Source organism: Diadema antillarum, unplaced genomic scaffold (genome assembly GCF_040938485.1).
Source record: "Diadema antillarum isolate AM-2024a unplaced genomic scaffold, OU_Dant_1.0 scf00000163, whole genome shotgun sequence".
NCBI lineage: Eukaryota > Metazoa > Echinodermata > Echinoidea > Diadematoida > Diadematidae > Diadema > Diadema antillarum.
In genome coordinates this window covers 1,916,321-1,929,691 of record NW_027271052.1, presented here as the reverse complement: position 1 = coordinate 1,929,691, position 13,371 = coordinate 1,916,321, and positions in this window count along the sequence as shown.

The following is a 13,371-nucleotide window of genomic DNA, read 5'->3' as shown; positions in this document are numbered from 1 at the left end:
GGAAAATGAGAAAAATTTTAAGAATTATCTTTCTGTCTCTCTCTGAAAAATCCTAGAATGGCATTAAAACTTTCCATCCTGCCGGGTTGGTGCATAGTCTTTATGGATCATATAGAAATACATCATGATTGTATTTGCCGTTGTGATGTCAACATGAAATGTTCAAATTTGAGCACAAAAAATTATATCGGTTGTCAATTTTTCCCGTAACTTGGACAATTTCCTTTCCAGTGAAATCACCCTATGAAGGTTTTAGAGTGCGATTTGGATGCACGAATGTTGTTTAAGTCCCTGTTAGAGGAAAAGGGAATACCCTTTAACACCCTTAGCATTTACCTAACTTTCCCAATAATTAAGTGTTGTTGTACATTTCTAATTGACACCATGTTATCTACTGAATATATTCTTGTTGATGCATGTCGCTCGTAGATCCTACGGCCAAACTTCAAGTCATTCGAGAGATTCTGTTTTCTTTGTGTTGGAATGACAACAAAACCTCTGTAATAATTGGGTTCTACATTAACCGTAAACTGTGACAAGTAGGGCCTACGTGTGGTTCATGACTTGGCGATACGTCCGTTTATATTAGCACTAAAAACAGAAATAAAGTGCACAAGCAAGCCCGTAGCAGCCTGCAATGACTGCATTGTTGTTGTTCTTCTTCTTCCTCTTCTCCTCCTCCTTTCTTTTGTTTTAGTTTTAGTTTTGTTTTTTTTTTAGGTGGGGGGAATTACGCAAATTTAAAAAAAAAAAAAAGCAAAACGGTCATAGAGTGGTGATGACCTAAGTATCAGACTATTCCTTTAGAGAGAATTCAAAGTTCAATTGTGGGTTTATGACATCACCTCCGGACCGCGACTGAGCAAGTGCCATGGTGCTTTATATACCTACGAATATAGATATATATTGAAGACATGGTTAGTAGCTTATATACTGAAAAAAGACGAGAAATAAAACTATCCCCTGCTTTATGCACTTATATATGCTCTTTTCAGATTTATGTAATTAATATAAACTATTCGCTTACTCAAACATCAGTATTATAAAGCCATCATTCTCCAAAATGCTTCCGAAAAGCCTGTTCTCCTCGTTGAAGGCACAGTATTATTTGCATGTCATGATTATGCATCACAGCAGTAGTACGTGTAATACGGAAACTGCTGCATACATGTTTCACGAGCGAGTGCGTACAGGCGCGGCGCGCACACGTCTGTATTGTACATAGCGCTTACAAGGGAAGTGACTGTTATGTGCGTGCTCGCACCTTCCGCTGACTTGCGCTGTATACTCACACTGCATGCACACTATTTATTTCACAGAGAGAGATGGTGTTCTCATTTTGACCAGTAGAATATTAGAAAGACATAGTGAAAGGAAAGTATTATCACAGGCCTTTTACCCTGTCTTCTGACCTCACAATAATACAGATACGGTTAATTTTACTTTTATCTAACAGGCCATGCACTATATCGATTTGATCACAACTAAAGTACATGTAAATTGTATTGACATCGATATGTTTATGGATCGCTCTGATGAAATACCATCCTGCCTCTATCGTGAGTGAATCAAATCATCGACTCTAATGAGCGTTGTTCATTTAGATATCACTTGAAGAGAGACTTCTACAACACAGAATATTGTTGGGGTTTTATTTTTCTTCCTCTCGATACGAGCTGACATCCTATTTGCTGACTACATCAGACATTCCGTTCATCTGTAATATCTCAGCTATGTCAGCTATGTCGATGTCAGTAGGTTCTGTTTGTTTGTTTCATGTGAGTTCACTTGAGCAAGAGAACATATTGGCCCAAATTAACAAATGTGGTATAAATGAAACCATGGTTTAAACCATGAACAAAAACTGTGGAGCGCCAAGTGTCTTATGGAATATTTCGCTACGAAATCAGTCACTTCGTGGATGAAAATGATTATTTTGTAACGAAATGACAACATCTTGTAACTAAATGAGCATTTCGTCCACGAAATGACAATTTCGTTGACGATATGGTCATTTTGTCGACGAAATGACCAATTTCGTAATATATATATATATATATATATATATATATATATATATATTCACAACAGTAGGTCAATATAAACTCGGTTAGAGACGTAAATTCGACGAATTTTCGCCCATAGGGCTTTGTCAAGTCAATACATTTATACATATATACTAGGTGTTACAAAAAAACAAACATTTCCCACTTTTGATGCGTAATAGCTCAAAAACTATAAATCAGATAAAACTGTCATTGATATGAGTAATAGTTGAATAGTGTACAATTTAGTTGGAGGTGATTTGAATACGAAAACCTATATTAGTTTCATGAAATCCATAATCAATTTCAAAGTTAGGTTCCAGATTTTAATCTCTGTACAAAACCTGAACTTTACACAGGAACTAATTATGTGTATGTGAGTGTGTATATACTTACAATGACCCTAAACAGTGGACCTTGAAACCACTTGTTCAGAGCTCTGCTCCAAGGCACATGAATGCTTTATTAATCATTCATGATAGATTGCCCTGGGCACTGCTAGTCTGAATTCCTAGCAAAGGGTGAAATGCATGCACATGAATGCACATCATACATGAGAATTGCATAACCTACGTGGTATCATTGGATAGAGGACTTATTGGACTATCTAACCATGAAAAAATAATGTGCAAATATGTTATAGTTTTCTGAAAATTTGCTGTTGAAGTTGGGTTTACTTTTTTTAGAGACACACAGTATATATATATATATAGAGAGAGAGAGAGAGAGAGAGAGAGAGAGATACGTTTATACCAAATTTTACATGTATACGTAATTATACATACAGTGCAGAAGATTAAGTACGTGTACCAATAATAGAATCCCTTCATGAAGGGTCTAGAACCTGTAACTAGCAAGGGCGCCCTCGGTGCCTGTATGACGTTCAGCATCGCGTGTTCAGCTGGCTGTCTGTGAAATATTCATGTCAACAGTGTGCCTTGGTGCCGTGGCGGTTCTTCATTTATGTAGCCTTATTATTTTTGCAAGATATTAAATCTTGTCAAGCTTCTTGCTTTTCCGAAAGCATTTGATTTTAGACCTAGCAATTGATGGTAAAGTTAATCATAATTATGTACAAAGATACTGGCAATAGAATGAAAGCTCTTTAGATAAGTAATCACGACCTTAAAAAACAGGCAGTGCCAATTTTGAAAACATTGAATAAAAAGGATTGCATTTTCATCTTGTGATAACTGTAACAAATTTCCAATTCAAAAGTAATTAAGAATTGATCATCTCTCTTCACTTAAACTGTGACAAGTCATGCAAGTAGGGCCTATGTGTGGTTTATGACTTGGTGAACCCGTTCGTATATAGATACGTCCGTTTATATTAGCACTAAAACAAACTAAAGTGCACAAGCAAGCCCGTAGCAGCCTACAATGAGCGTATTTTCTTCTTCTTCTTCTTCTTCCTCGGCTCCTCCCTCCTCCCCCCCCCCTTTTTTTTTCTTTTTTTTTTTTGGAGGGGAGATTACGCAAATTTAAAAAAAAGCAAAACGGTCATAGAGCGGTGATGACCTAAGTATCAGACTATTCCTTTAGAGAGAATTCAAAGTTCAATTGTGGGTTTATGACATCACCTCCGGACCGCATTTGAACAACTGCCATGGTGCTTTATATACCTACGAATATAGATATATATTGAAGACATGGTTAGTAGCCTATATACTAAAAAAAGAGACAAGAAATAAAACCTTCCCCTGCTTTATACATTCATATATGCTCTTTTCAGATTTATGTAATTAATATAAACTTTATCTCTCACTCAAACATCAGTATTATAAAGCCGTCATTCTCCAAAATGTTTCCGAAAAGCCTTTTCTCCTCGTTGAAGGCGCAGTATTATTTGCATGTCATGTTTATGCATCACAACAGTAGTACGCGTAATACGGAAACTGCAGCGGCTGCATACATGTTTCACGAGCGAGTGCGTACAGGCGCGTCGCACGCACGTCTGTATTGTACAGAGCGTTAAAGGGGATATCCAGTCCAAATATAAGTTACTGAGTAGTCTGATAAGAAAAAGTAAAATATTACGAATTCAACGGTAAAATTTTGATCGAAATCAGAAGAAAAATAAGGAAGTAATGACATTTTGAAGTTTTGCTAATTTTTGAGGAAACAATTCTTGAACAATCAATATGAATTATGCAAATGGCAAAGTGAGCATGTCATCCTCTCACAACTTGCTATAGTATTATAGTTTGTTGATGAAATTTTGAAAATTCCAGTTTTTCATTCAAACGCAATTATGCACGAGGCTCAAATCCTGATATATCTAACTGATCACTATTCTGAAGTTATTCAGCAAGGAATAACATTATGTTTCAGACTTCAATGACAGAAAAATGCATTTTCATCATTTTTGTGTGTGTGTACACGATCAATGGAAAATTGTGAGGTTATGACATAGTTAGCTCACTCACTTGCATATTCATATCCACTGTACAAGAACGGTTTTGCTCTTTCTCAAGTGTTGATACTTAAGAAAGAAAGAAAGAGCGAATCGCTCGAAAATTTGTGTGCCGAAATAAACTGTTGGTGGATCAGTTTTGTATTTGTTGATATTATCACGCCAACACGTGGACAACTTCCATATATATATATATATATATATATATATATATATACATACATATATATATATAACGTGAGAAATAGTTCCCTGGGTCCCGAACGTACGCGGTGCCGCATTGTTGGATGCATATAGTTGAAAGAAATTGGACTGAGGCGGGATATCCGCCTCAGTCCAATTCCTTTCAACTATATATATATATATATATATATATATATATATATATAAATATATATATATATATATGATCAGACGTGTTTTCATGTCTGTTTCAGAAACGGGTTTGATTTAGATCTTTTGTCACACCATGGGCACTGATGAAGAGTGTGACCTTGCCTTTCAGTATTTGAGAGCTATGCTCCGTTTTTAAGATCTTCAAGATCTATGATTTATTATCTTTTACGGCGTTCTTCTTCTACCAATTCTTTTAATTATATATATATATATATATATATATATATATATATATATATATATATATATTATATATATATAACAGCAATAGGTTTCTGCTCGAAGTCCAAGAAAGTGTTGATTCACAACAATAGTTTATATGAAAACTCCGTGAAAGACGTAGTTTTGACGAATTTTCGCCCATAGGGCTTTGTCAAGTCAATAGCAGATTTTATTTTGAAGCAGATCATAATCAAAACAAAAGATGCGTCGTCAGTGGTAGCGCGTCCGTGTTAAACAAAATGCGCACATACACAAGTAGCGCACAAAATATAGGACGTCACAGAGAAAACTAATTGTAAACTGATAATTGTTACAAATTTCCACTCCAAAAGTAAGAATCGATCATTTCTCTTCACTTGAAATTTGTGTTTTCTGCAGATCCCCTGCTCTTTGTGTTTAACTTTACCTTTCTGAATTATACAGTAAGGGTGATGGCCAATAGTTCATGCGAGATTGTGGAGCTGCCAGATGCATGGAGTTTGGTACTATCCTCTTCTGCTTCTTCTTCACTTGAATTCTTCTTTGTTTCCCTTTTCAAAACATGAAGCCATCAGTCAAGCCCCTTTTCTTGTGATACGGCATTGTATGAATCACTGTGATTCTGAATCTGATTCATTCTCATTCTGTGATTTTGGCCAATATGTCTGTTTTTGCATTAATTTGTTTTTAATTTGACCCGATCTTAGTGAAACGTTGGCTGTTTGTATTTTTCAAAGACGTAATCTGCAGACACTCTTTGGATACAACTAGATCGCTTGATGTTGTTTATCCATGTCACTAGTATTATGGACTTTATTACGATATTATTCAGAAGACCTGTGTTTATTCATAAACACTGTTTATCTCTCTTCATGTGATCAGTCAGGCAGGTATAAAATTAGTTCGATTCGGTTTTCAAAAAATATCATTCATGCCTTCATTTTCACTTAGTGAACCACGCATAGGCCTACCAAGAGATGTGACCCCCCCCCCCCCCCAAAAAAAAGGGGGGGGAAACACAAACACACAAATAAACGTCATATGACAATGTGACACATACAAAAAAAAAAACCAGATATTAGTTGACCGCACTGGAAATAAACCCAGTGTTTTTTGTTTTCTTTCCGTAAAATACAATCAACACAATATTCACACACACACACACACACACACACACACGCCCTATCACAACAAAGTACACAAACGCATTAGCCATACAAGACAACTCTTTCAGGAACACCCCTTGCATAGTGCTAAAATCATATCAATACACTACTGCACATAACCATCATTATTTGCTAGTATCAAAGTACATTTCAAATCGTATCCCCTTATTGTTTTAATATTCACTGTGTTATTACATTTTACATTATCACGTAAGGATTGATTATGGCATAAAACATACGTCTTGCACTATGTGATTTATCATAATAAAAAAACTGACAACGGTAACCCTGTATGACTGTTTAAATCGTGAGACTATTCTAGCAGCTTGCTTTTGTTATTTGAACTATCTCTCCATGATTTGTTTACTTTTTCCTAAGCTAACATGCAGTGATTTAAGCGTGGTAAATAAGGATGTTATACAGTAACACTGATTTAATTGGAGTATCACCGTAGTCTGGTTAGGATCCCAATAATTTTTGATAGACCTATTGCATTTCATTGCAGATGGCACCAGTGTATTCCTTCTATGACAGACAGCCATCAGTTTCATGCCCAAGAAGTTTTGCATGACAGGTACAGTTTACGTGGTTATATGAATTATTATTATCATCTTAATTTATGAGTTTATTTGAATACGCCATCTCATTGGTTTTATTAAGATTCAATTCCACTTCATTCGCTTGTTATCAATCAGTTCACTTACCTCATAGGTGAATGGACGTTGTTAAATGTCAGAATCACAGTTACAATTCAGCAAACTGAATGATTCAAGCTTCTCTGAGATATTGTCCATGTCATGTACATCACATTGTCCAAAGATAGAGCCCAGGAGCACTCCATGCTTTATGTTTCTGTTTTGAGATTGTTCATCATCTATCTGAAATATTGTTTCCTGTGAGTTAGATAACTTCCTAAACATTATAGCGATACACGACGACATTCATTATTTTTGTTCCCTATACATGTGCCACCGTGTTCATGACTGTGCGTGATTGACCAATCTCTGATATACGCGCCAACAGATAAAAAGGGAAAGAACACTGAAAATTCCAGGATTGAAGAGTAAGAAAAATACGGGCATGAATAGCAAACAAGAATCACTTCAAGTTTTATATTAATTTTACCCTTTTTTAGCTTTTTTGACATAACACATGCTTCGCGGAAGATGATAAGGTAAACCGACCGTAATCGACGTGCCTGGAAGTTGGTCGGAAGGTGGCGCTTTTTAGAAATAAGAGTTGACAATAATTCAGTCATGGTTTGTTGATAAGAAAAACACATGCGCACTTCTGTTTCTGTGTCAATGGTGTAAATGTACAATATAGACAATATAGACAATATTTCTTTCTTTCTTTTTACTTTATGTGTGTCATTTGTTTTCAAGGATTTCCGTTATCTTGTTTTCTTCTTCGGCTTGGTAACGTCTGCAAATCCTCGAGCATCATCTGGTATTTTTTTTTTTTTTGGTGGGTTGGTTTCTTTTCTTCTCTCTCTCTCTCTCTCCCTCTCTCTCTCTCTCTCTCAGGCCCTTGGTTACATAACAACAAAATTTATTTATGCAATTCATCTCAATAGAGGGTGTAATTTGACACGAACTGTTACTCGCACCCTTGGTATCTTCTGTAATTGAATGTTGTAGATCAAACGGGTAATGAGTACTTGTACTACATTCTTATTCAAGCGATCACATAAGTTGGGGCTTTTAATCTGAGAAGGCAAGAGACGTAATCAATTTTGTGTTCATTAATGATTATGAACATGTGGATCATTCAGCCTTGCATGAAAGTGTTATAATCATTAAGAGCTGTACAGGAGTCCATAGCAGAATTTGATTCGTTTTGTTTTTTGACCTGTAGATCATCTTGAGATTATAACGACAAACAAAGTTGTGCCAAATCCTTTCAATTAGTCTTGAAATTATTTGAAGCCGCTGACTGATATAAAAATGCAATTCGTCAACTTCTCCTTGATAAATGAACACGATTTCTAAAATCTGTTGCTCTTTCTTGCATACTTATACTAATAGACAGTGTGTTCTAATCCTCTATGAATGTCTCAATTAGTTGTATGTAGCACATAAATTTGCAGAATCCCTACTTTTATTTACCTTAATTTCAGAGTAAATTTCATTTATTTTTATTTTTATTTATCTTAATGTTTATGTATCTTTAAGTATACATGAAGATTTGAAAAACGTTTTGACGGACTTATTGCAGGAAGTAAATGCACAACACTGTCAAAGTGCATAATATTCTTTCATGCATGTTGTTAGTAGATATATGAAACCTGCTAAAACCTTATGCCCGTAGTGTTTTTAACGTTTTACATATACTATATCAGTGCATTATTTGCGAATTCATGTTTTATACCCAGGCAATAAGATTTCAATCCACTGTTCATTGCCTCTTATTTCCTTTATGTGCGTGTCTCTCTCTCTCTCTCTCTCTCTCTCCTTCCCTCTCTCCCTCTCTCTCTCTCTCTCTCTCTCTCTGTTTTAGTATACATTATGTGTGTATGTTGTTAAAATGGCAGATAAAGACTGGAAAGGGAAAGAAAGAGAAATTTACAACCTATGCTCGACAGTGGGTGCTTTGTAAGAGAATCGGCTAGTGCGCATGCGTGAAAAGTCATGCTGCCCGCGCGTCTGCGCGTTTGTTGCTACGCGTGATTCATGACGACACATTACTAATAATACTTAACAGGGCCGGCGGCCTACGGCGTCTCTGCCATACACGCCATGTAATGAGAGCTAGTATAGGAGAAGGACACAGAGGATGGAGGTGTGGGACATGGCCGGAGAGGAAGGTTACCTCATCCCTTTTAATCAAGAAAACATGTAATCATCATACACAGAAAAAATATGTCAAAATTGCACTTAAAGTAAGTACACGTTCATTCTTATTTCTTTAGTACTCTGTTGTTTGCCTGTTAACTTAAAGTTATGTTAATGTCTACTGAGTCCCATGCCTTAATGTTTATAGACTTTTTTTTTCTTTCTCTCTTTTTACCTTCATACCTTGATGCAGTAATCCCGCGTAGCAGCTTTTATACGAAACTATACTGGGATCACGTTTACTCGAGGTGTGTGTCATGAGGGGGTGCCATTTTATAATAGTTTATGTGCTGAGTAGTTTTACTAATTATATAAATTTTTGAAGTATGTTCATTTCGCTAGATTTCATAACAAGATTAGAATTAGCATCTGCGTTAAAGTACAATTTTATGGAGGGTTTGGATGGGGGTGCCCCGTCCCAACCCCCTCCCCCATCCCCTCACGAGGGACCTTTCACATTTTTAGAAATGTAACGATCGGGTGCACACTTTGGGGAAAGTGTTGTATGAAAAAAAATGAAGACATGGTACAATACGTTGGTTATCTATGTTGCAAAATACAAAAATCAACTAATTTTCAATTGTTCAATGACTTTCACATAAATTTGCTGATGAGATTATTTTGTATATGAAAATCTGATAATGGCGTATATGAAGAAAAAGAAAAAAGGGATTCGAAAAAAAAAAAAGATTAGGGGCAACTGCCAACCCCCCTTCCCCACTGAGTTCTCCGTGCATGACTAGAGGTTTATCTTAAAACGTACAAATCACTTTTGTTCAAGCGATCCCTGCTCGCCAGGGGGAGAAGGGGGCGTTCGGGGGATCGTCCCCTCCCCATTGTTGGCCTGTAATGCGACTTACATTTCTAAGTCCAAGTCACACATCTATCAAGTACTGCCTAAAGTTCGAAGATAAGTCTGCATGAAGGGTTACGATCAGATCCTCATGATTTATTATGAAACTTGAGCGCAGCTATTACGGTAAGAAAGGTCATATGTTTGCTTTTTTATTTTCTATGTTCATGGCTGTTGATCTGATCCATACTCATGTAAAGCCTGACTGAAACGAATATCTGTTCTATTTAAAAGAAAAAAAACAGCTGGTTAAAGGGACTGTACAGTACTGGTTGAGGTGGGGATTCATGTTTTAAACTTGATAATGAAAAGGGGAAAGAGCATGTAATTCTAAGAAGGATTCAACGTATCTGATGTTGGTTTTCAAATGGCTGAGATATCCAAAAAAGTGCTAATAATAAAAGGCGACATGCCCCAACTTTATTAGTATCTTTTTGTTTCACTTTGTTTTTGGATATCTCAGCCATTTCAAAACTGATTTTCATCGAATAAACTTTTGATACCCCTTAGATCTGCATGCTCTTTGACATCTCATAGAGTGGTTTCTGAATATCTCACAAAACGTTAAAAGCTAAATCTTCACCTCGACCAGAACTGTACACACCCTTTAAGCTTTTCTTTTCTTGATGGGGGTTATTCATTTATTGTTTGTGTGTGTGTGTGTTTTGTTTTTGTTTTTTATCCACGGTAGGTATGTTTCTGGTCGAGCTGAAATCAAGTACCGTGGAGTGCGTAATGTCAATAGTCAAGAATTGCAAGCGTCATGGACACGATGTGAGGTAGATGTCCAGTGAGTGTTGATCAATTAACACAGCGAATCACTTGACGTGAATACAGTAAGTCCAGCCTGAGAGAGGAGATAGCACAGTGAACGGCAACATTTCAATGGGAGAGCTCCATCTTCATCATGTCGACTGCATGCCTTACTCACAGTCGATCTGATACGATGATGGTCGAGGTTTACCGACCATTACAACGTCGCCAACGCATGTTCTTGTCCTCATCTTCAGCGACAAACTTACTCAATCTACGATCGTCAATGCGGCACGCCCGCCAAAAAGAAAGTAATGAGCATGAAACAACAAAAACACAGGAAGAGAACTTGTGGAAAGAAGAGTATGCAATATTGAAGAAAAAGCCAAGTAAGATGGAAGTTGCCTGGATGTGGAGATGTACCGTAAATAACTCACAAGATAATGACCTTTGTCATGACACGAATCTTGACCATGTGACCAAACATGATGTTGGACAGACCCCGCTGTGTCTTCGAGAGGACGTAGATCTCACGGACTCTCCTCATATCGGACCTTGTTACACTAGCGAGCAGGAGAGTGAAGGAAATGAGCTTGCCATCCGCTTCCAGTGCACTATGGCATTGAATGGGCAAATCTCGACAGAACACGATAATATCAGTCGTGAAACTGAAGTCAGAACAAACGAACTGAAACGTAAAGTAGATGACAGTGCAGAGGGAACGATGGAAGAGGTCCAGATAATTGCTAAACGGCAAAAATTTGAGTCCCTGCTCCAAAATCCTTGCTCTTCGGCCCAAACACTCCCTTCTTACTCATTCACCAATACACATCCTAGTAAGTTTTATATGACATGCAATCCCGGGAAGCTGCAATTCGTATGCCATGGTCTCCTATCGCAAGTGAAGGATTTTAACAAATTCTTTGATAAACAAGTTGCTGGGATGAAACACGTCAGGAAGAAGGACATACGGTGGCGGCCATACCCACGTCCATTACGAGCCAACCTCGCACGATGTTAACCCCTGTTATCTTACAGCCACAAACCGTACTGGTGTCACATACGTTTTATTTCTCACATTGGTTAATTCTTATTACCATTTCATTATACCTTGAAGCAAGGCTGTTTGATCGTCAGCCATCATTCTCAAATTGCATACTTTTGACTATAATGGATGGATGGGGAAGGGATGGGCACTAGGCAGAATTATTTAATGGGGATGTAAATCTTTGTGGGCTGTTTCTGAGTTGTGACAACATGAGACTAGTAATAGTAACTAACATGCAGAGTAGTGTACCCTAAACAATATTCCAAGCAACGTGAAGGGGCCTATATATCAATTCGCAAATTGGGGTTGTTCTTGAAAAATTGCAATAATGTCCCTCCGAAAGTCCTGTAATATTTAGGGATTGACTTCATCTCACTTTTACCTTATTCTAAATCTGAACCTCCTCACTTCTGTATTGCTGAACGGGCAAATTGGAATAAAATGGAACACTTTATGCCCAGATGAACTTCGTTTTTGAATTTGTTCTATGTTGGTGAACATAGGAATCGACAAATTTCGGCATTAGGCGGTGACAACTTGTTTAATAGTCCATGATCATTCAATCTATTCTATACACAAGGCTATAAGTTTTTATACTATCCAGAGATTTCTGCATATTAGGTAGTGAAAAAAAAGGTAAACATGTATGTGAGTGATTTACAGTCTCGAAAGGTGTTTGACAAAGAATGCACCGTTTGTTTCAGTATTTAAAACGCAGTACACTCATGACGTTGATTCCCAGATCTGCGATTGCAGCGAAGTCGCATGTATCTCAACGAAAGCTACATAACGTAATGCCCAGTCAACTAATTCATCCTCTTTTCATTACACTCATACACACACACGCATGCCTGTGTGTACTGAGTGTGTGTGCGTGTGTGTTTACGTTCACATTCAACCATTATATAGACAAACTGCATTGCGATCGGACTTTCCTTTATTTACATTACATCAGAAGACAGTCTTATTGATAATGTTATATGTGACATGAATACACAAAAACATGATGGTAATTGATGTCTATAATCATGTCAAATTGCCACATATAATAGATATAACTGTTTCGTTGCTTGATTATCAAATTCTTCTTTATCATTAACATAGTTGTAATCTTTCAATCTTTTTTTTTGAAGACTTCGAATTGATAATCTCATTATGATTATATTGTTTATTGCAGACAAAATTCTTCTCATGAAACTCTGAAATATAACCTTGATCAAGGTAACGGTAGTTGTAGCAGCATACTATTCAATTTCTTACAAAATATGACTTAATGTCACTCTTGAGTTCACATATTTCAGCTTGTAAGCTTCCGTGGTTTATTTGTATGTTGTTTTTTTATTTGCTAGAAAAGTATGATATGACCTGCATTATGTATGTGATTTTCATTGTGAAGCTTAAATGCAGGACGGTAGCTTACATGATGGACATAGGAAATAACGCTGTATACTTCAGTCAGATCAGATCGCATAATAAAAAGAGAGAACCCTATTCGGGAAACCTCACAAACTTAAAATGCGAAGTGTTGACAAGAAGAGAATTTCGTCACTTTTATAGTTCAATATACCTCAATTCGAAAGTGAGTTGATAATGTGTTCCTTAACTTACTCATGATTATCTTTGTTTGTATCATTACGCTTACCAATCATAATGCTAGTAT